Source organism: Ambystoma mexicanum, chromosome 12 (genome assembly GCF_040938575.1).
Source record: "Ambystoma mexicanum isolate Mex_15411 chromosome 12, UKY_AmexF1_1, whole genome shotgun sequence".
Lineage (NCBI taxonomy): Eukaryota > Metazoa > Chordata > Amphibia > Caudata > Ambystomatidae > Ambystoma > Ambystoma mexicanum.
Genome location: NC_090936.1, coordinates 587,608,464 through 587,632,624, shown reverse-complemented (window position 1 = coordinate 587,632,624; position 24,161 = coordinate 587,608,464).

Sequence of the window (24,161 nt, the reverse complement as noted above, 5' to 3'; positions counted from 1 at the left end):
ATTCTTGGTAAAAGAAAAAACAGTTTCTAAACTGTCTTTCTCCTATAACCAATCACTGAGCTCTGGGTCCTACAGCCCCCAGCCTATGACTGCCCTCTACCTCTCTGGCAGCCATCTTCAGATTTGGTAGCACGTAAAACGGCAGTAGGCAGGAGGGTTCGCATGTGAATCCATGCCAGGCCCATGCTGGAGAACAAACGTTACAGGTAAGTAACTTGTTCCTTCTCCAGCATGGGGTCTGGCATGGATTCACATACTCATGAATAATGAAAATATAGCAGTACACACATGCACAACCACGGGAGGTGGCAAGGCTCAAAAGAATCAATCTCGTACCTCCTCACCAGGCTTACCTTCAAACGAACAGGTTGCACAGCACTACTTGGCCGACTCTGGACTCCTCTCTGGAATCCCTGTCGACGGAGTAGAATCTCGTGAAGCTGTGCGTCAACCTTCATGTAGCAGCACTGCAGATGTCCAGCAGGGGCACACCAGACAGGAATGCCATAGCAGGCAACAGTCGGTTTGCCAACCGGTGACAGTGAGTGATACAGCCGGAGAGCCACCTGGAAATGGAAGCCTTCGACAGGGCCTTCCCATGGTTCACAGGACCAAAGTTCACAAAAAGCTGAGAAGTTTTCCAGAAACTCTTTGTGCGGACCCCATAAAACGTCAGCACTCTAGCCACATCCAGGGAGTGCAAAGTCCTTTCAGCCGGCGACAAGGATGTCGGAAAAAACACGGGTAACACCAAGAGCTCGTTAAGATGAAAGACCGACTCCACCTTGGGCATGAAGGAGGGGCGCGTCCGCAGCACCACTCTCGTCTCGTGAAACGTCAAGTAAGGTGGCTTACAGGATAGGGCCTGTATCTCACCCACTCATCGTGCAGAGGTGATGGCCACGAGAAAAGCAGTCTTCTACGACAGAAACTTGAGTGGAACAGAATATAAAGACTCGAACGAGGCTCCCATGAGCCTGGTAAGTACCACACTGAGCTCCCTCATCGAGGCCAGAGCCTTCACTGGCTGGAGCAAGCAGAACAGTCCCTTGATGAATTCCTTGACCAACTGGTGCGACCACAAGGAGGGTCGTACTGTGGATCTGGTGTAGCGGGAGATAGCCGCCAGATGAACCTTGATGGAGGCGTGAGCCAGCCCCGATTTCGCCAATAGCAAATATGGCAGTACCTCAGGGGCCATGACCCTAAGCAAGTCGATCTTCTGAGAACGGCACCAAATTGAGATCTCTTCCATTTGTGTCTGTAGCATTTCAAAGTAGATGACGGCCTGGCCTTGGCGAGTACCTCCTTAGATTGTAACCCCCGAGCTCTAATGTTGCAGGAGCCAGGCCTCAAAGTTCATCGATCCTGGTTTGTGTTGCAGAATTGCACCTCCTTCCCTGTCGAGAAGATCCGCGCCCACTGGCAGCTTGACTGGAGGGGACGCTGACATGCTGAGAAGGTCCGGGTACCAGATCTGCCTCGGCCACGCTGGTGCGACAAGGATCATCCCGCACCAGCACTGTTTGAGTTGATTGATGACTGGAAGAAGCCACAGCAATGGAGGGAACGCATACAGAAACAGGCTGTCCCAGGGGAATGAGAATGCGTCCCCTATGCTCCCCGGCTGGGGAAACCTGCTGGCGAACCTCTGGCTCTTGGTGTTCGTTGCAAACAGAGCGATCTGGGGATTGCCCCCTTTGTCGAACAGGTTGTGCACTTGGTCCTGCCGAAGCTCCCACTTGTGGCAAGAGTGTAGCTCCCTACTGAGAGAGTCAGCAACAGTGTTCTTTACTCCTGCCAGGTGGAATGGAATGAGGAACATCCCCTGGGCAACGGCCCAGTGCCACAAGTCCTGCACCTGCCTGGAGAGGGGGATCTGGTGCCCCCCTGATTCTGGATGTAAAACATTGTGGTGGTATTGTCTGTGAAGACCATCGCCACTTTGCCCTTGAGGGATGGCAGAAACAACCGAGGGCCTGAAACACTGCCTGTAGTTCCAGTACGTTTATGTGTAGCATCTTCACACCAGAGGCCTGTGGCTACTAGAAGAGAAGACGTCCAGTGTGGACTCCTCATCCTTCCAGAGACGCATCCATTGTGACCGTCTGCTGGTATGGGGAAATCCGTGCCCAGCAATTTTGAAGCTTACGCCCCACCATCTGATTGCTCTTCGGAACTCCTCGTCGAACGCAATCCTTGTCCTGGAAGCTTCCGGACACCTGGCCCCAACGGGCGTAGAGGAACTCCTGCAGCAGCCTCATCCTTAGCCTGCACAGCCGTATCAGGTAAATGCACAACATCATGCCGAGCAGCGACTTGATGGACCTCACTGTGGCGATCTGAAGTGCCAACAGCCGTTGTACCTTGCCCAGTATGGCCGATATCCTTTCCTCCGACGGTGACGCCAGCTATGAAACTGTGTTGAGCTTGGATCCTAGGAACAGAGCGTCCTGCGATGGAATTAAGCAGCACTTTGCATAGTTCACTGAGAACCTCAGATCCGCTGGAAGACGGACGGTCTGCTTCGTGTGTTTGACAGAGGTGTCCCTTGACCTGCCCCAGATGAGCCATTCGTCCAGGTAGGGCTAAATGTGGATCCCTTGCAGTCGCAGATGGGCCGCCACCAGCGCCAATCACTTGGTGAAGACTCTGGGTGCCGACTTCAGCTCAAACAGGCCTTGAACGGATAATGCTTCCCCTGAACGACAAAGCGCAGAAACTTGCAGTGTCCTTTGTGTATGGGGACGTGGAAGTACGCGTCCTCCAGATCCAACAACGACAGAAAGCCCCCCATCCTCCAGCTGGCCGAGCACGTGTTGCAGCGTGACCATCCTGAACTCCTGGGACTTTATGTATTTGTTTGGTCGTTGTAGGTCAAGAATGGGCCTCCATCCCCCGGTCTTCTTTCTTACGAGGAAGTACCTTCAGTATACTCCAGAGCCCCAGAGTCACTGTGGAACCAGCTCTATTGCACCCTTTTGTAACATGGCCCGGATCTCCATCAGCAGCTGAAGGATGTGGTTTTCCTTCCGGGCCAGTAGTCGTATTTGCAGACACTTCCATTGGAATTCTAAGGTGTGTCCATGGGCGAGAGCGTCCAGCACCCATCTGTTGGTGGAGATGGTCTCCCATATGCTGACAAAGTTCACCAGCGGGCCTCCTACCGGGGTGCATGGGTGGGGGCCCGACGTCCTGGACGGTTCAATCTTGCGTGGATGTCGACGAGCCGCCTTGCGGTCCCCGACAACGTCTGCCCCCCTAGGCCTTGGAGTGACCTCTGTTGGCTTCCTGAGTCGAGTAACGGGAGGGCTGGCGGTAAGAGGACAAGCCCCCCTAAAACCTTGGAAGAGCGGATAGACTTCCCCTCCTGAGAAACAAAAGGAGGGTCATAGTTGCTCTAGGGTGCCTAGGGCACGTGCCGTCTCTGTGTCAGTCTTGATGGCCTGGAGGGATTCATCCACAGCCTTCCCAAACAGGTTGTCCCTGTCAAAGGGCATGTCCAAAACCCTTGTCTTGACCGCCTTTCTAAAGAGCCAGCCACAACAGCGAAGACAAACGCCATTTCCCATCTGGCGTAAACCAGTGACTGCGATGTCCAGGGCCATTGTGATGCCGTGGTAAGACGCCATCTCGCATTCTTGAAGGATCTGCAAAACCTCAACCCTATTGTCATCGGGGAGGAAGTCTAGCAGCGGAGTCCACTTAAACCACAGCTCCCAGTCGTATCTGGCCATGATCGTGAGGGCGTTGGCAGCCGAGTAGATAACCTTTCTACCCATCAAATCCAACTTCTTCCCCTCGTTGTCCGGAGGGGAAGAGGAGGCAGCCGAGCCCAATGATTTCTTCCCTGCGGCCGCCGAGACCACAGACGGTTGAGACCATAAGCACCTGGGTGCAGAGTCCAGCACCCTGTACTTCTTCTCCAGCCGGTCTCTCTTCGCTGGGGCTGTAGAGGGGTTCTTCAGCAGAGCCAGCCCTTGGTCCCAAACATTGTCCAGGAGAGGGACCAAAAGGATGGTCTTCCTCTTTGCCTCCCGGCGCGGATATAAAAAGCCTTCCTTCTTCTCCGGTGTGAACTGGAAAAGCTCTGATGCTCGGGCGATCATCACATGGAAAGATCCCACCTCGTCCGGTGGAGAGGCTCTGGGCGGTGGTGATGGGAGGTCCATCATCCCGCCGTCGTCATTCGTGCCCGTTGTCATATCTAACTCAATCTCCCTTGGGGGGGGGGGGGGCGAGAGGCGTGGTGGAGAGAGGGGCAATGGGTGGCATGGAGGTACAGGGTGCCTCCTCCTCTTCTTGGCCAGATGCTCCCCCGGTGTCAATGGGGTGGCCGGCACTGGTGCTGCAGGAGGAGCGGTTGTTGGCATCCTCCTCTGTATCTCAGACACCAGCACGTGGAGGGTCGAGAAGATGTCCAGTGACAGGTCTCTAGATGCCATCTGGGGTCTAAGGGTGCTAGGCTCCGGGCCCTCATCGTCCTGTGGCCCCCCCCTGTCGTCATCACCCCCGCCCTGGAGAGAGTCCCCAGCGTTTCCCTCGTTATCAACGCCCTCCTGGACGGTGTGGACGGAAATGATCTCATCCTCACCAGCCAAAGAAATGTCTGTACCCTGGAGGCCTTCCGCGCCCCCCCTTTCTTCTGGTCCAGAGGGGTCGGTCTCTGACTGAGGTCCAGCATCCTCTTATCCTCTTCTCTGGGGTTTTCTCAACTGGCTTACTCAAACCCTCCCTCCTGGGAGCAAGAGACCCCCTGGCCATCGCTGGGGTACCCTGCAGGTCTGCCCCTACGACCTTCAAAAGTGACACCACCGCCACCTCGAGGGAGGGCGACGGTTTCACCTGGTGCACCTGGGCCTTCACGGGAAGGCTGGATCCCTTGTCCTGTTTGGCCTTTTCCTTCCTGGCTGTGTCGGACACCTTGTCCTGCTTGGCCGTCTCTTTCGGGGCCTTGTCGGAAAACACTTGTCCACCTTGGCCTTCCCTGTCGCGGGTGGGTCGGACACTGCACCCTGACTGGCCTTCTCCTGCTCAGCCTTTTCCGGACTCTCTCTCAGCTTTGCCGGGGTAGCTGACTTCCTCTTGGATGATGATCCAGAGTGGTGGCTGGAGATCGATGCAGTTGGGGATGACGATCGTGTCCTGAACATCGCGGAACCTGCAGCAGCGGCAACCTCGACAGAAGCGGACTTGTGGTGCTTGGCCATGTGTTTGGCCCTCATGAGTGGAGTGCCGTCAAGGAACTTAAAAGCCCGCTCAGGTTTGTCGGATCGGGGAGAGGCATGCCCCTGGGTACCACCCGGTGCCGAGGTCTTGGCCTGTAGCCACGACTCCAGTCGTTGTCGATCCTTCAACGTGTGCTTCGTGAAGCCAAGGCAAATCACAATATTTTCCTCCTTATGTGTTGGGTGCAGGCAGTACAGGCACTGGGAATGCTTGTCCATGTACACATTCCGCAAACCGCAGCTATAGCAAAGCTTGAAGAGGAAAGCGATTCTCTGAAGAATCTTCTGGAAGCCTCCAAGAAGAATATGCGACGAAAACAGCCCTTGAGGGGTGCTGGGGAAAAAAAAAAAAAAAAACAGGTCCCCGTTAGTCGGATAGATGATTGATGGAGCACACTGAAGCGGGAAAATCTGAATATGCCTTCCGCCCTGAAAGACCCCCCCCAACCAGAAAAAGCACCAACGACAACATGGCTGCTGATCATATGAGCTTACACCAACCCGTACTGTCCCCACCATGGACAACTACCACAATAGGTACCCTGCTAGCAGACCTTACAACCCTGCAGTAATACGAACTCTACCCAGAGTGGATGAAGAAAGACAAGACAGAGCTGGAAACGACTACATGGCCAGACAACTAAAAGCACCAATAAACCATGCCTTAAGTCGCTAGAGACATCACAACGACATTGCCACGCTGGACAGGAAGCACACATGCAATCCGCACATTCGGGACACTCCCAATCTACACAAAGAACACATGCGTACAGCTCTATGAGTTGGAGGACAGTGACATATACATACTGTCAGCACGCTTATTATTTTGCCATTATGCTTGCTACAGCCACAAAGAAACGCAAGAAGCCAGAAGAGCTCGCTTACTTGCTTGCAGATGCTTACATGCGACTAACCCTATGGAAGGGCAGGAGCACTTGAGGGACCTGACCAGCCATGGCACACACTAACCTATAGACATTATGGAAGACACATAATAGAAGCCAGAGTAGGCCTTATGAAAATACAGTAGGCCATGATCGTCTCAGAGCAATCTCAAGCCCTAAAATGCTGTTCAAGCAGAACAGCCGTGGCAGAAGCAACGGCAGCCAAAGCCACAATGTTGCGAACAACATTCCACACGCAGGGCCAAGGTGACACAAGGTAGCAAGAAATATTCCCTGCAAAATACACATTAATTCGAAGCAATTGAGCTCGCAAGAATGGTCTCCAAACACGTGACATGGCCGAGCTTACACTGAGCCAGGACTCGGAGGCTTGGAAGGAGAAACCGTCCCATGACCAGACAGCGGGTTGCAACAAATGCACAAAACTCCATATACTCTTGTATGATGGCAATGAAACGCTCTCATGGCATTAATCTTCTACCCACCATTGTATAATGCTGACACATAGTTACACCTCGCTGACCCATAGCATATGTGTATTACAAACAGGTGTCTCACGGGATGGGAACGGAGTTCGTCCCAGGCTTGGGGGCCTGCGGACTGACCAATCAGGACCCCTGGGTCTAGGGGCAGATGGCAGGGGCTACTGACCAATCACAGGGCTTGCTCACTGACATTTTCAGAGTAACAATTTTGAGGGATGATCCAAGTACACCAACTGAGAAAGCCGCATCCACTAACATTATCTCTCCATAGGTTCCTATGGTGGAACTACCACCTCAGTGGCCTATCCTTAGTGGTGATAGGTTTTTGGGAGGGAGCCTAACGAGTGACGCAGAATGCGACATCACATGTCATAAAAACTGGCCTGAAAGCGCCGAGAGGTGCCCGGACTTCACTTCGTGCATATGACCCCTGTGTGTTTTGTTGTCTGTAATAAAACCGCAGTAATATTTTGCTACTTGTGTGGACCTCGACTTCTTTGGTACAAAAGGAAGGAGTCACGGCCTTCCGTGAGCTGGGTGTCCGTGTACTCCTAGCACGGCTCTTTGGGGTCCCCCTAATAAGTTGGAGGCAGCGCTGAGATGGTTTGTGATGTCAGCCCAGCGAGGTGCTGCCTCCTTAGCCATCGGGCCTCAGAGGACTGCAGGACCCTTGCAGGAATTGCGAGACAACTGACTTCAAAATGATCCCGCCTGTGGTCGGCGAGGGGTCCACGCAGTCCAGAGGGGGCAAGACGAGCCGATAACAGGGAGCCAGTGGCCAAGCAGCATCTGCAGACGCTGAACAGAAGTAAGTGTGGTCCTCGCAATCAGCAACACATTTGTTTGGGTGAGGGGTTGGGTAAATGGAACGACGAGGGTGTAAACTGTGATAACTTTTGGCATTGAAATATTAGTAGCATGTGTATTGGGGTAGGGACCGGAGCGGAGGTAGAAGTCCCTTTTCTATGTTTTGTGAGCGTTCGGGTTGCGAGGCAACAGTTTCCTGTGTTAAGTAGGGATGGGTCACTCGATAGACGCGGACAGTGAATGTATATGTAGATATGTGGTATTCCTATGAGTTGGATGTTTTAGTTCAGGCGCATAGAGAACGTATTCCCATGAGGGTTAGCCGGAGCTATCCTAGATTGCAGAAGGTGCATTAAGTGGTTAATTGTCTCTGATGAAAGACGTATCACACGTCTGGCAACACGGCGGGTGCCATTTAAACGGACGAGCATACTGCACACTCCTGGGAGGTGGGAATACAGCTGTGGGATTTTGGGGTCTTTGTGGGTTATGGGTGTGGGTCGAAGCAACAGGTCATTGTTCTGTGCGCACACAAAGCGTCTCACATGTGTTGAATTTTAGCTTGGTGACGTCACCCATAGGCTGGTGCATAGGACGGTGTAGTGTAAACAGTGAAGGACTAGCAGTACGGCATGTAGATTGGTAGACAGGTCAACCAGTGGCGGTGCGTTGAAGGCGCATGCGCATGATTAAGGTGGTGTGCTGGACAAGAGCATGCTGTGTAAGGTGCAGAGCTGCGAAGGCTCGTACGCAGAGAAAAAGTATTCATTATTGTACAGTAAACACATTGGAATATTCAACTGTAATTACATAATTTCCTCCCTTGACAGCTGAGCATCGAAATCCTCAGGTAAAAGGTAACGCCGCCATGTATTCGCACAGAGGTGTGGGGGTAATGTTCAGCACCTTTGCAAAACCCCACCTCCCTACAAAGACAAAATAGTAAAATATAGTATACAATGGCCCAAAAGCACAGAAGGGAAAATAGCAAGACCACGGCCGCCTAACAGCAGTTTCTTCAGGGACGTGCTGAAATCACTACTGACCCACTTACAGAACACATACAAGGGAAAGAAGTTAGCGAACCGTATGGAGATATTCGAGCTATGGCGTATGTCCCAGGAGGACTGACCATAGATGATGAGCTTGCAGGGGATGAAGGAGGAGGGACCGGACATGTCCGCTCCACCTCCCGCACCACCTAGCATTGTCTCTGATGACGCGGAGGAGGAGTAGGGCCTATACCCGTTACGGGGATTAAAAGCAGCAGAATAATTCTCAAATCCTACATATAAACCGCCACCATATGCCCCAAGCGAGTGACAGCGAGGGACAAGCGAGGAGGCAGACAGCCCCAGCCTCAACGAGGAAGGGCTGCGGCACGCAAAGACGGAGTTTGCAGGAATGGGCCCGGAAGAGTGGGTAGCGGCACAGATACTCCTGAAGTTAAAGGGGGTCACAACAGGGGAGGCGGAAGGTTCAACAGGGGCAATAGAAGGCTTGGAAACGGGATATGGATGCAGGGGAGGGGCTATGCAGGGAGAAGAGGCAGAGCAGCTCTGGGGAGAGGAGGAAGCGAAACCAGAGGCAGACAAGGACAGAAGAGAGAGATAGCAAGAGAACTGGAATTGTGGAACAAGAGTCGAAAGGAGCGGGTGGAAATTTTGGAGAGAGAGGGGAGACACACAATGGAGAGAAAAAAACGAGGGAGGAGAGGCAAAGGGGAGAGATGAAGAAGGAGGAAGCAATAGTGCATAGGAGAAGGAGAGGCAGGTGGCGCTATGGAAAAAATCTTATTGCAAGCAACACGAAAGTATGAGGAGAAGAGACTGAAAGAGCTAAGGTTGGCAAGGATGGTAAGAGAACATGATCAGGAGATGGAGGATAACTGACAATCAAAAGAGTAAGCCAAGCAATAAAGCCACAACTAGAACAGAAAAGGTGAGAAGATGAGCAACGGGGGGGGGGGGCAAGACAACACAAACCCATCTCAGGGAAGCCACATAGGTAGTGCGAATGCACTTTAGGTAAGTACAGCAAGAAGCAGCATCACACACGTGGGAGTAAGGCAGGAGGAAAATATGTGTAAATGGATGGGCATTGACGTTAACACAGTCACGTTGCACTACCAAATCTACACGCAAGTTGAGTTTTTCTAATGGATTCTGTAGTGATATGGATGAGGAGTTGGACGAGGATGAAAGAAACAGTGACAGAGGGAGGGGCCAAGTAAACTAACACGAACGAGGGAAGGGACATTGTCAGAGTGCAGGTCCCAAGAACAGAGGGTTCGGAGGACAGGACATGGGCAAACAAGCTCAAAACATAACAGAAGGGGTAGCCCCACAGATGCCGTACAACACCAGGCTTAGGGACCACCCAGGGCACAGGAGAGACAGGGTAGCGATCGTACATAACGGAGGACAATCATGCCCACAGGGGGGGGGGCTGACAGGGGCACAATACATACCACAGCAGACACACGCAATAGAGCCTATAGACATAGCCACAGAACTTGGAGACGAGAGGAGGCCCATTCAAATAAGGCAGTACAGACGGACACCTGAAGAATGGGCTGCATACTCTCAGATACCGCTACTAGAGCGAGGGGGACACAACCACTGTACGTACCGTGGAAGCACACTGATAAAGAAAATATCAAGTGCCGGCTACCCTCATTAAGTGGAGGAGCTGGGAAATGGGTTTACGAGATTGAAAAAATGATGGCGGAACACAGGTTGGCAATGGGCAACGTAAAGGGATTACTGGTTTCAATATTGGGTGACGCAGCAGATGACATCTGGAAGAGGGTGGGGTTCCCAGGAGTGACTATCCAAAATACTGAACACGATGGGTCACCATTTGCAAACTGTAAGGCAGCAGTATGGCATGAACTGTGAACACAGTACCCCGACACGTCCGACATAGGGGCAATTACGTCACAGAAGATGCATGACAACGTGGATCCAGTTAATTATATTCAAAAGATTTAAGAGCTTTGGCGCCTTGAAACTCAAGAGCCGTGGGACAAAACGACTGCAATCTTTTCTCACATCTTGGTGCAAGGATTACCAGAACTGGTACAGAAAAATGTGAAGAAATTGGTGGGGATGGAGGCAAAGGCATGGCCAGAAATACAACTCACCATATGCATCATTGTAGGCTATGGCAAGAAAAGATAAAGCAAAAGGCAGAAAAAAGGAAGGCAGATGAGGCAAAACTGGTCCAAAAGAAACTGTCAAAATATGCACTAGAAGGAGCACTCATAACAAGCCCGGGCCCACAGGCACAGACTGCAGTTTCACAACCCCAACCTCAGCTACAACCACAGCAACAATATGCAGCAATATGCACCATCTACAGGAGGACGATACATGCGAATGGGTGGATATCAAAACTACAGAGGAAGAGGAGGGTTCCAACGAGGGCAGGGCTTCGGACCACAATCACACCAACCTCTGGGGGTGGGGGGTTCAGGGGATATACACAGCACATACAACAGGGGCAGGGTGAGGGAAGAGGTACATTCTCATGGCAAGCACGAGAACCACCCCAGTGCTGGACCTGTGGGCAGCTAGGTCATATTACCTGCACATGTAGGAGCAGAGGGATGCAACAAGGGTGGGGTGAACAAGGGCAACAAAGCTACCAGGGTGGGCAGACAGGCTACTACACGCAAAGCCTCAATGAGGCAGGACAACCACAAAATATGCCACAGCAAAATGAAATACAGACACAACAGACAATGCCAGAACCCTACCAACGCCACAACAAATGGTAGCACCATCGCCCCAACACTTACAAGCAGTACAGCAGTTGACACAGTTGCAGGACCACTCGCCACAGCCCATGGACACAATGACGACTGTACCAGTGACAAGGATGGGAGGGGTGACCATAGTGGGGCATAACCCATACACAGGGAATGGACAGTCACTGTACCCACAATAGGACAGCCCACAGACAAACATGTTATGTCCCATCCTGTCGGTCACACCCAATCCTGCGGAGGAACCTCACATAAGGGTGGTGATAGATGATAAACATTTTCCTTTCTTATTAACACTGGGGCGACTAGGTCATGTATACGGGAGGGGAAATATATGTTGTCAAGTGATGCCATGAACGCTCAAGGATTCTCTGGGGCTCGAGAAGTGGTTCCCTTTACTGATAACATCTCCTTATCTATAGGAGATCATGACTTCTCTTTACTCCTACTTTACTGTAAACAAGCACCTGTAAACATACTGGGATGCAACATAATGAGCAGACTAAACATGACAATCTCATTTACAGACAAAGGCATAGTATGCTCCACACCAGGAATACACATGCTCAATGCCAGACAAATACTTCAGGCATATTGTGGCAAGAGGATTGGGTTGCTGTCCATGCAATTGACAACAATGGTAGGGCATGGAGAGCGATCATTGCAGTGGCAGAAGGATGTAGGTTAAAAGAAGTATCAGATGAGGAACTGTTTTCAACAAAGAAAGGGGCAGCAGAGATGATGTTGGGGATGAGTGTATACGTCTGGTTGCGTAAAACATACAGAGAAATAGCACAAAAATGGCCATGGCATTATTAGAAGCACCACCTCCCTTTTGCAAAGAAGATCTAGCCAAGGTACCTGACACATTATGGACAACTAGTCCCTATGACGTGGGATGCATAAAAAGCATAGGGGAAGTGTAGATAAAATTGAAACCTGGAGCAATTCTGGCAAGCGTTAAACAATACCCCCCGACTAAAGAAGTGGAAGGCGGCATCTATGAAACAATCAGTGCCCTCATTGATAGAGGCATCTTGGTACCATCAGAATATCCATGCAACACTGCAGTGTACCCCGACCGCAAAGCAAACGGGGGGGGGAGGGGGAGTTATGGCATTTCATTCAAGACTTACGCCCCCTTAACCACATTGTGGAAGCAGAGAACCCCGTTGCAGCTAACCCTGCTACGATCCTCTGCGGCATCCCAGCTGAAGCAACATGTTTCACCGTTACCAATCTCAAAAACGTGCTCTTCTCAATACCCTTGCACCCAGATTCACAAGACTTGACAAGTTTCATGTACCGCAACCAGAAATGGAAACGCACTAGACTACCACAAGTATACTGTGAATCACCCTCCATCTTTAACAGAGTAATACAGATGGACTTGGGTAATGTCCAAACAGAAAGCACAGTCTTACAGTATGTAGATTATATCCTCATCTGCAGCACCACTGAGGAAGAATGTAGGAAAGACTCAGTACACATGCTTGCGGTGCTGGCAGAAAAGGGGTACAAGGTTGACAAGACAAAACTACAGTACTGCCAGAAGGAAGTACTGTACATTGGGCAGTTGATATCCCAAAATGGCAGACACATAGCGCCAAAAAGAGCACAGATGATACTTAACACGCCACAACCTAAAACAGTAAGGAAGTTACAGCAGTTCCTAGGGTTATGCAACTATTGCAGAGCATGGGTCTTTGACTACAGCACCTACACACGTCCTCTTCTTACAGCACTGAATGAAGGGCAGAAGGAAAGAAAGCCACTAAGTTGGACTAGGGAAATGACAGAAGCATTAAATGAGCTGAAAGAAGCGATCTCCGCAGCTACAGTTCTAGGAACCATAGACTATAAAAAATAATTCTTCCGGTTTTCGCACTCCGGTGTGGTCATGAAAGCAGTTCTGACACAAAAACAAGCATGGGCTACAAGCCAATTGCCTATTACAGTGGGCAATTAGATCCAGTAATGAAAGGGCACTTCCTGTGCGAACAACACCTGGCTGCTGCAGCTTTCGCAGTAGAGAAGTGAAAGTGAACCCCAATTTACAGGAGCACCCCTTAAATATTTTGGGGTAACCCCTGATCACGCTCAAACCAGAGTAAATGCACCCCTATAGGGAGTTAAGGCCATGAGTCTATCTTGCAAGAGATAACAAACTTTAATCATTACAAAGATGAGGATTGGGGGAATGATAGAGGACTCTGCCATTCCGACCAGCATTCTGTCTTCCTTGGCTGGCTCCAAGGTCCTGAAGGCTGGTGCTGAACCTGGAGCTTAAATACTCTTGACTTGGTTACTGCATACTGGCACAGCTCATCCAAAACTGTTCTTCTTGCCATGCAAGGGATGCTATAGTCTCCAGTGTTGCATGACCAGTTTTACATTCAGACAAACCTATGTAACATACTGCTGCCTCTGCAGGAATACATTGTCGCTCTTGTTTAGCATAATTTGCCATGTTATAAACATTCATACATGAACACATCTTCACGCCATACTCAACACTTCACTCAAACTTATATTTGATCGGGTCCAGTAATTTCTACAAAAAAAACGTTTCCCATAGTATTCTGTCGTGCCTTGAATTAGTTTTAGTTTCCATTGGCTTGTGATGGTCAGGAACAGCAGGTGAGTTACCTCATGCTCTCTACTAGAGCTAGCCGGGGGCCCATGCAATGGCTTATAGTCTATTTTTAGTGCAGGCTGCACTCTTTCCGGGAAGGGAGGGGGGTGGGGGGGAAGTATTTTTGAATCATGTGCTAAGAACTGCATAAGCTTTAACATTTACAAATTAATTGAGCAAATTCACCTTATATTTAAATAACTGCTTTCTATTAATGTCCACCTCCCCCCTGGTCTTTTGTGGTGCCTATAAATAGTAACATAATCTTGCCCAAAAAACAATTAAGAAGTCTTGCCTAATTCTAAAGCGCTTGGAAAGTTTGGAAATTAAGGAAAGCACTAGGCTCCTTCCCAACATTCCCCCCTTTCGTTACTTCTACAGTAACAAACTCATCCCCACACCACATATCTACAACCCCAGAAATATTAGTTTGAGTTACGCGGTTTATTGTATGGCAAGGTGTTTTAGATTCCCCAATTGATACCATCATCTTTGCACTATTAGGGACTATAGGAACACATCACTGGAGACCCCATAGGCACGTGCAGAAGAGAACAAAGAAGAACACGATCACAGGAACCAGTATTTTTACTGCTACCTCCAGCCATGACGAGACCCAATCAAAGGCAAACAATAGCCAATCTGTGTTCTGAACTCCACCTTCTTTCTTCATTTGAACACCTAGCTTGTCCACCGCCTTGATGACGTGAGATAGTCACCCATTCTCAGCATCATCCGGGGGTATAAAAGTGCAGCAGCTGCTTGTACCCCAGGAGCCAAAAAAGATGAAAAGAAAGTCTCTGCTGAGCTAAAAAGCCAAAAATTGTCAGTTATTCCTCTGAGCAGTGCAGAACAGTCTTTTTGAGACAGTTTGATCTCTTCTTTATTCCCCGCCGTTGAAATCGTCTTTTTTTAAAATTTGTATTTGGTTTAATTAAACCTTTACAAAAACAGAAACAAAATTAATTCAAAACATTTACACAAAATCCAATCCAACATAAACGTTAATAAAAGTACTAAATAGTAGATAAAATCACAATTTTCATTGTAGAGAAGCATACCAAACAGAAAAAAGGAAATTGAAAATAACAGGTCGCAGTAAATACAGACTACAGGTTCAAACTTTTGATAAAACCTGATAGGGCTAAACCCTCATGGATAGTATGAATGTTAAGGCACCGTTTCCATGCCCAATCTTCATGGTAGGTAATGGAGTTCACTTTCAGGGGCTCAAAATGTTTTAATCTCAATGGCTGTGAAGACACACAATCCATAACAAGATGTTTTAAGGTCTCCAACTCCTCTGAGCAAAACCTACAACTGGCTAAACCCACCGGGATTAATGATCTCCTCGCCAAGATGGTATGATGTCCTTTCATCGCCTGCATTTTCATACCCTGGCATTTTAACATGCACATTCCATCGAAAATGCTCATCTAAAATTGTGGGAGAAGGGCTTGGGGGGTTACCCCCCAAAAAAACAATGAGCATTTTCGATGGAATGTGCATGTTAAAATGAAATGGGGATGAAATTGCAGCCAATGAAATGACATGGAACCGCTAAGATTTCCCTGGTAGGTAGCACATTCCATCGAGCCGTAAGAATGGTGCCTCAATAAGCTCCATTTGGAAATTGGAGCATAATCTTCGTACACGAGCCTCGGGTTCTATGTTCCGGATTCAAGTGGAGTAAAGAAGGATAAGAATGGAATTCATGAATGGTCTGAGATCAGTCCAGATCGTCCTTTTTCAAGCAGCATACCAAATGCATGTGTGATAGCCAAGCTTCTTTCTGCTTCTTTAGGTACTAGAGTGGCTGTTGGCACCTCGACAGGAATTTCTTCTCCCTTCAGGTGTTCATCCAGGATTACTAGTAGTACTGAGTACAGGGTGGCCAGTGAACACTTGCCACTCCAAGATGGTAAGAGTTGCCAGTACGCTTGTCGGCCACAAACCCAGTAGTAATCCATCACTGCTGCTGTACCTTTGGTCATACAAGGGATCACAAGAGAGTTGCAATCTGTGTCAGCCTTGTGATGTGTTGGGACCATATTTGCGATCACATAGTCTCTATTTGGGATAATGCTTCTCTGCTGTACTCGATCAGTCCATCTGCCAGGCACATTACTGTTGTGCCCTGCCATTTGTCATTTGTCATTTGAGTAACCTCCCAAGGAGAAATATGGTCCTTGTAGACACTATTGATATTTTGTGTTGCTATTGCATAACACTGGGTCTAGATCATTCTTCTTCAACTGCACACTATGTGCCTGGAATGTGCCCTTTATCCTGCATAGTGCAAGATGTACCCAGCATTGTGCCTCTGTAATTGGGACTGGATGTGGAACAAAAACCTTAAGAGCCTCTGATGTGTGCGGGATAAGTGCACACAGGTAACAGCTTTCATGGATTATATTCCTTCCTGTAATGCGCATATCAGAGTACCAACTACTCAATGTTTCTAAATGCTGGATGTCAGAAATAGTATCAAAACCCAACCCCTTATGTAAATCATACATCATGCATACTTCCCGTTTCATTCGTCTAAGAACTCTTGTAGTGGTGGCAGGCAAAAAGTGAGACATTTTGTGATTGTGTTTTTGTTTCATAGATATATTTATACTAGCAATTTTTCCAACTGTCCAACCCCCCCCCCCTTTATATGGCCACCCCATATAACAGACATACCTTCATCGACTCCAACAACCACGACCAGTGTTATACAAAACATCATAATAATACTACATTTCTAGACTAAATAAAATCTTCATTTCTCATCATCCCTACATAACAGAGAGGGCGATCAGCCATCTTTGCTTATTCCTGGAGAGGAGATAAAAGGTTATCAAAAAAGAGAAAGAGAGAAAGAAAAAGAAAGACCAAGAGAGCGTGAGAGCAAGTGTAACGCTCACCTGATTCTCGCAGAGGCGCCGGTCTTGACTGGGCGACTACCGTATCTTCAAAGGTGATGTGTAGCACCCGGTTGGCTCTTTGGGCTGGACCTCTGTGCACTGTATGCCTGACGTGTAGAGTAAGATGTCTGCAGATAGAAAATATGGGGTTAATGAACTGGGGTTATTGGGGTGTCCCTATCTCTTTCCTCTTCTCCTCTCCTGTAGACCCCCAAAGGTTAACGCTCTCACCTTAGGTAAGTGAATGCCGAGCTCTCCATCTGCCTCGGGGCAGGGTGCTGTAACCAGTTTCTTCACTGGATAGGTAGCGCAGGCCTCTTGACTTCAGAGGACTGCTGTCCGTCGTTTACTGCACGAACGGTAAGTTTCGAGCCATTCAAATGTCTTTAAAGTCTTTAGTAATGATGTCTCTTGTTTTGCAGGGTTCCGGCGATGGCGGATGACGGGCTGAAGTGAGTTGAAGATGGAGCCCGTGTGATGAATAGAAGCGCCTGGAAGCACATAAGTAAGCGCTTGTTGCATGCTTCACTATGCGCTCTAACTGTCTTTTTATTTTGCAGGTACGAGTTCGGAGCGGCTTCAGGGTGCCGGAATACCCACTGGATTAGATGTGGAAAGGAGTCATGGCACGTGAGTATTAAAGTTCCCCAATGTCTTTAAACGCACCTTGTTTTGTCTTTCAGATGCGGGATGCAGCGCCGAAGAGTAGGTAAGCCTTTGCCTTTCAGATGCCGGAATGCTAACCTGTTCTTTCTTGTCTTTATAGGTGTTGCTGAAGACTGGATTCAGGATGGTAAGCCTTTGCCTTTCAGATGCCGGAATGCTAACCTGTTCTTTCTTGTCTTTATAGGTGTTGCTGAAGACTGGATTCAGGATGGTAAGCCTTTTTCCTTAGGCCCAGGACCGGATGCAGAAGACACGATGAGCGTTCTGCTGCAGAGGTTGCAGAATAACACAAAGCAAGATTCATCCACCGGGTGTGGTTTAAATAGCCTCCTGTAGTGCTTAGGTGTCTCCTTCCACAGCCACGCCTAAGTAAGAAAAGAGTTCCTGGTAAGAAAAGAGTTCCTGCCTTCCAGAAGAGTTCCAGTGTTCTGAATCTAGGGAGTGGCTCCAGCCCCACCCAACAGGAAAAGTAGTTCCAAACAGAAGAGGATCAGAGGCTCAACTGGCAGGCAAGTAAGCAGCATGGTCTGCTGAAGGTAAGTCCACCCAAGCATTATGAGCCCGGCGCTTCCAGCGCTGGGACTGGGCATATTTATGAGCCTGGTGCCACTGGCGCCAGGACTGGGTCCAAAAGGTCCCAATTGGGACTGGTTGGCACTCGGAACCTGGGTTATGGATCTGCTTCCAAGGGAGTTGGGAAAACCCTGACCTTTTGGAAGCAGAGATCATGACAGCAAGAGAGAGAGAGCGAGCAAGCGAGAGAGCGAGCAAGCAAGAGAGAGAGAGCAAGCAAGAGCGAGAAAGAGCAAGAGAGCGAGAAAGAGCAAGAGAGAGCAAGTGAGAGAGCGAGAGCGCGAGAGAGCGCGCGAGAGAGAGAGAGGGATAGAGGAGACCCCTTTTCCACCAGGGTCGACCAGCTTCTGGACCTTCCAAAATCAAAAAACTAAATTGAAAAAAGATAAAAAAGAAGAAACAATAAAAAAAAGAAGAAAAGAAATCAGGCATGTGCCACTGCACACCACCTTGGCATAGATCCTCAAAAATGTCTCTTCTTTGGCTATGTCCTTAATGAACTTTGCCTGGTCTCAGGTGCTCTTCGGACATCCAAGAGATGCACCTAATATCCAACTCCTTCATACAGAAGGCGAGAGGAGTACAGAACACCACCTCATATGGACCTTTAAACTTGCGGCTGATCAGTTCCCCAGATAAGAATGGACCAGTTGTAATATGTGCAATTCTGTGTATGGAACCATGGTTTCGCTTTCTACAGGGGTGGTCACTATTTCCCCCCCTTTACCGCACGCCACTACCGCCCCTGTGTGCTTCTGTCCCGTCTACTGGTCAATTATTTATGACCCATCAACATATAATATGTCTCCTTCCGTCAATGCATGAGCCATTCATCAGAGTTAGAAAATAAATAAAACTCCTGTATATAGTCCGGAGTTGCTAAAACAGGGGCTGTGCAAATAGCTTAAGTCCCCAAATTGTCTAGTAATTTTTGTCAATCCATTAAAATGTACTTGTAAGTCCTCTGTCCTTCCCTGGGACTTTGTAACAGTGGCCTTGTGTAGACTGTGTAGTCTAGGATCCACGCCCTACAATAATTACATAAGCCCAAAAAAACTGCTGCATTTCCTTGACAGTACTGGGCCTAAGGGTGGCACATACTGCTGCCACCCTATCGGGAAAAAAGAAATCCCATTGCAAAAATGAGTTGTTCCAAGTATAGTTACTCCTGTTGACAGTATTGTAGCTTCTTTGTATATGGCTTGTACCCTTTGTGAGCCAGCCATTGCAATAATGCAACAGAATCCCTCCGGTACTGATGTTTATTTTCACTACACCCCAACCGATCATCCACATACTGGATGATTTGTGCTAAGCACCTTACTTCAATGTAATCTTGAACTGGGGTCACATCTCTTGGTAACCCAACATCATATGGATTAACAGTCCATAATTGTGCTGGCACATATCGCATGTCCTCCTCAAAAAATAAAAACATCCGAGTTCCCACTGTCATGAGGGGGCACTGTACCTCCCTATACTGCACCATGAGATTAGAGGGGATACAGATTTCCCAAAAAACTCCCCATCGTGTTCACTGTCCTCAAATCACTCCTCATCAGTCATTTTCTTTAATTACATTGTCGGGTCTATACATAATATTGTGCGCCACTCGCACCCAACATGGTCTTTTTCAATTAGGACTGCTCTTTTGTCTGATACTACTAGTCCTTCTAAATCTAATGACAGTATTGTCCCTGCCACCATCTCGGGTGGCACCATGGGTGGGAAAATAAAATCTATAGGTACTTGCCAACACTGTTGCAATTTGAGGCACTGCATTTACTAATACCTTAATACCATAACAAAAAATATATCTGGGACCACAGGAACCCCATGTACTACTGACTCCCTTGCTATTGCATTGATTTTTACCATTGCTTGAGTTAAGCACATCCCTGTAGTGGAACACACTACCCCTTGATCTGTGAACAATACAGTTCTATTTATCGTACTGAGCAAAACCCTACCCAACAAGTTCACAGAAGAACTCAACTACCTCCGCTGCCACTTTTATATCCAGCTCCTCAGTGTATGGAACTTTATAACTAGCCCCAGAGAATCCCTGCATGTAAATAGTTTTACCTAATAGTGGAAAGTTCCCCCTCCATGATGTATGAATAAGTTGCACCTGAATCTACCATAAATATAAATTGCCTGTTGCCTATTTCCTCTTCCACCAAGGGCTCCTCTTCAATGTGCACGGTTATCAATAGGATTGGACATGCAAGTGCTTTTTGTGGGCTGTCCTAATCAGAATATGTATTTGTCCTGGGGAATGAAAAAGGGCCGCCCCTGTCATTGTAACTCCTTGGAATGGGGCACCTGTTCCCCTGCCATTCTGTTAAACTGTGTTCCCTCACCCTGCTGTAGTTGTTGCCCTTACCCGTCAGCCCCATAGGGGAACTGATTTTGACCCCCTCGCCCAAATTGTTTTTGTCTTCTTCGTTGATGCCCTTGGAATCCCTTCCCTGGAGGTGATGGCTCATAATTAAATCTCATCCCAGACCTGTTCCTGCATTCCCTTGCGAAATGCCCCCATTTCCTGCAATACCAGCACTGCGATGTTCCCAATCCTCCTCCCTAAGGCCCTATCCTCCCAAAGCCTCCTGCTCTTGCTCCTCGAAGTCCTCCTTTTCCCCTTGGTGCTCTTTCATACTGACACTGTGGGTTGGGGTACTGTCCCCCCACCCCATTGTCCCTGTCCTCCTTCACCCCATAGTGCCGCAGTTGTGGCATTCCCAATTTGTTGAGTATCTCCTGTCCTTCCCCCTGAGCCGGTGCCTTTACTGGTGCTTGTACAACAACCTTATTTAGTTTCTTGTCCCCTAGTTTTGCCGCTTCTGGGCTGTCTCCCTGTCCCGCTCCTCGATTCTCTTACAATTGTGGACTATTATACTTCATATCTCTGACTACACGTTGGCTTCAATTCCCACAATTTGAATCTAGTGCCTTCTGGACCTCCTTTGGTAGTCCCCTCTTTACCATAGAATAGAAAAATGGTACTGTCTCAAATCTCCACATTTCCTGTATCCTAAGAATAAAGCTGACTGGGTCCTAATCATGATCCATTGTGCACTGCATTAAAAAATGTAAGTCAGGGGTATCTGGGTACATCCATCGTAGGGTAGCCCACACCCTTGCCCTCACCTCATCAAAGGCTGCTCCATCATGTTCCTTATCTGCAAGACTTACCCCAGCCCTTGCCCATATGTCCCCAGCCTGGTCCCCAGCTATGGTGACCAGTAAACTCATAAAGTCTCCTAGTGATAAGGCTATGCCTGCTGTTTGTTTTTGGAATTCATAGATCCATTTACTAGCTCTGTCTATAAGCTGGGGCAGAGCTTTAATCAAATTGTTTTTGTCCATTTGAGGCCATGGCACATTCTGTGTTATCCCTACTTCTTAATGTATTAGAGGCATCTACATATCGATTTTGTTTTCTACCCCTTTAGTATTATTCTGATCTTAAACTACCATGATTAAATTTGGTCTGTTTCTTGGTCTGTCCCTCCACACTAATGTTGCGCGTGTCCCTAATGCTTAACTTAAACCCTACTGCTATGCTGCACGTGCTTCAAAAATCTAGATAAACCCACTTTTTTCTCCACCCCTTTTACACTTTCTCCACTTTGATTTCACTCACACACACACACACACACCGCGACTCATCCACCTTCCTTCCTTTTTTACCACAAAAGACAGCAAGAGAAAATATACACAAAATAATTAACTACCATCCAGGCACATTCCTTATACCGACCCACTACTTTTGTAATACCACTTATTGCTTTGATCGTCATAAGAAGAATAATGTGTGGTACTACCTTCTGAACCTGTTTATGGCTGACGATCCCTTACCTCCCAGTCCTTATAAGCTGGGCATCACTCATCTCAATATGCTGAGGTTCCCTTTCCATTATAAAAAGTAGAAAAACAGAAATGTGTGACTATTTCAACACATAACCACCTTCTATCCAATGTACTCTTTAACACATCACCTGAAATCTTATCCAATCTATCCTATCCAATCGTATTCCTTATCACCAAAAGTTCTATTTTATACTACATCACCAAACGTGCTATGCCAGAATACATCACTAAGTCCTATTCCATCTATTCCATTGACCTTGTACAACACCCACATCACTATAATATCGTTCACATCACCATAATAACATACATACCTGTTCCCATTTTGTTATCACTTGCAAGAGTATAGTCACCTGGACGTGCTTCACTTGAGTTCCCTCCGTTCCGAAGTCCCATGCTGGCCTCTAATTCAGGAGCAACGCCCTGCTTCAGTGAGCAGAAAGGATTTCTTTTAAAAAGGCTTCTACTAAAGTCGCTCAGGATACATGTTTTTTTGATTTAGGGGTCTGATCACTACAGTTGGGCGTGGCTGCCTTCCTAGGGCTTCACAAAGTATGGGGGCCAGAAACTAACACGTCAGGTCGTCACCACTCTAAGTGAACCCAAGCTTACAGGAGCATCCCTTAAATATTTTGGGGTACCCCCTGATCATGCTCAAACAAGAGTAAATTCACCCCTCTAGGGAATTAAGGCCATGAGTCTATCTTGCAAGAGATACACTTTAATCCTTACAAAGATGAGGATTGTTGGGAATGGCAGAGGACTCTACCATTCTCACCATCATTCTGTGTCTTCCTTGGCTGGCTCCCAGGTCCTGAAGACTGGTGCTGAACCTGGAGCTCAAATACTCTTGACTTGGTTACTGGGATACCAACAGAGCTCATCCAAAACTGTTCTTGCCACACAAGAGATGCAGTAGTCTCCAGTGGTGCATGACCAGTTTTACATTTTGACACACCTGTGTAACATACTGCTGCCTCTGCAGGAATACATGGTCGCTCTTGTTTAGCATAATTTGCTATGCTATAAACATTCATACATAAACACATCTTCACGCCGTAGCCCTTCACTCAAACTTATATTTGATCTGGTCCAGTCATTTCTACAAAAAAAACCCTGTTTTCCCATTGCCTTGAATCTTTTTTAGTCTCCATTGCCTTGTGATGGACAGGAGCAGCTGCCGAGCTACCTCGTGCTCTCTACTAAAGCTAGCTGGGCCCCACGCAATGGCTTATAGTCTATTTTTATTACAGACTGCATTCTTTCCGGGAAGGGAGGAGGGTGTATTTTTTAGTTGTGTGCTAAGAACTGCATAAGCTTTAACATTTACAAATTCATTCAGCTAATGCACCTTATATCTAAATAAGTGCTTTCTATGAATGCCCCCCTCCCTCTTGGTATTTTGTGGTGCCTAGAAATAGTAACAGAATCTTGCCCAAAAAACAATTAACAGAAGTCTTGCCTAATTCTAAAGCGCTAGGTAAGTTTGGAAATGAAGGAAAGCACTAGACTCCTTCCCAACAGAAGGCTTCATCAATAACAATGGGGTGTACAACCACCCTCTACGTTAAGCATGCCCTATTTGCGATCTTGCACAAGCCTAAAAGCACACTAACACAAAGACTAAGTGGATACGAAATCATCCTGTTAAGGCCAGAATTAAAGATAGTAAGGTGTAAAAATGTTAATCCAGCACAGTTTTTGGCAGATATCCACCAACCTGGAGAGTGGGTTCACAATTGCACTGAAAGCATAGAGTTTTAGAATGAAACACGGAAGGTAGAGGAAGACTCACTTGAGGGGAGAGAGGTGCTGTACATTGATGGGTCTTCAGCAATTGACCAAGGTGATGGCATCAGGAGAACAGGGGCAGCGGTGGTCAGATTGAAGGAGGACCGGACAACCGAAGTAGTGAAGAGTGGCTGATTACCTCCACAGTATTCAGCCGAGGCAGCAGAACTACTGGCCCTAATACTAGACATACAGGAGTGTGAAGGGAAGAGGGTGACAATTTACTCAACATCGCCTACGTGACGTCAACAGTACATTCTGGACCAGCATGATGGCTGAGAAGAGGGTTCAGGAGAGCAGATGGGACACCTGCACAACATGCATTACTGTTAGGAAAACTAATAGAGGTTGTAACATATCCAGTGGAATTAGCATTAGTTAAGTCCCAAGCACACACTAATGGGGAGGACCCGATCTCAAAAGGGAATGAAGCAGCAGACTATCACGCAAAGTGGGCATCATATTTTGGAGAAATGTGGGATTTAAAAGAAAAACAAAAAAGCAAAGGGGAGGGGTG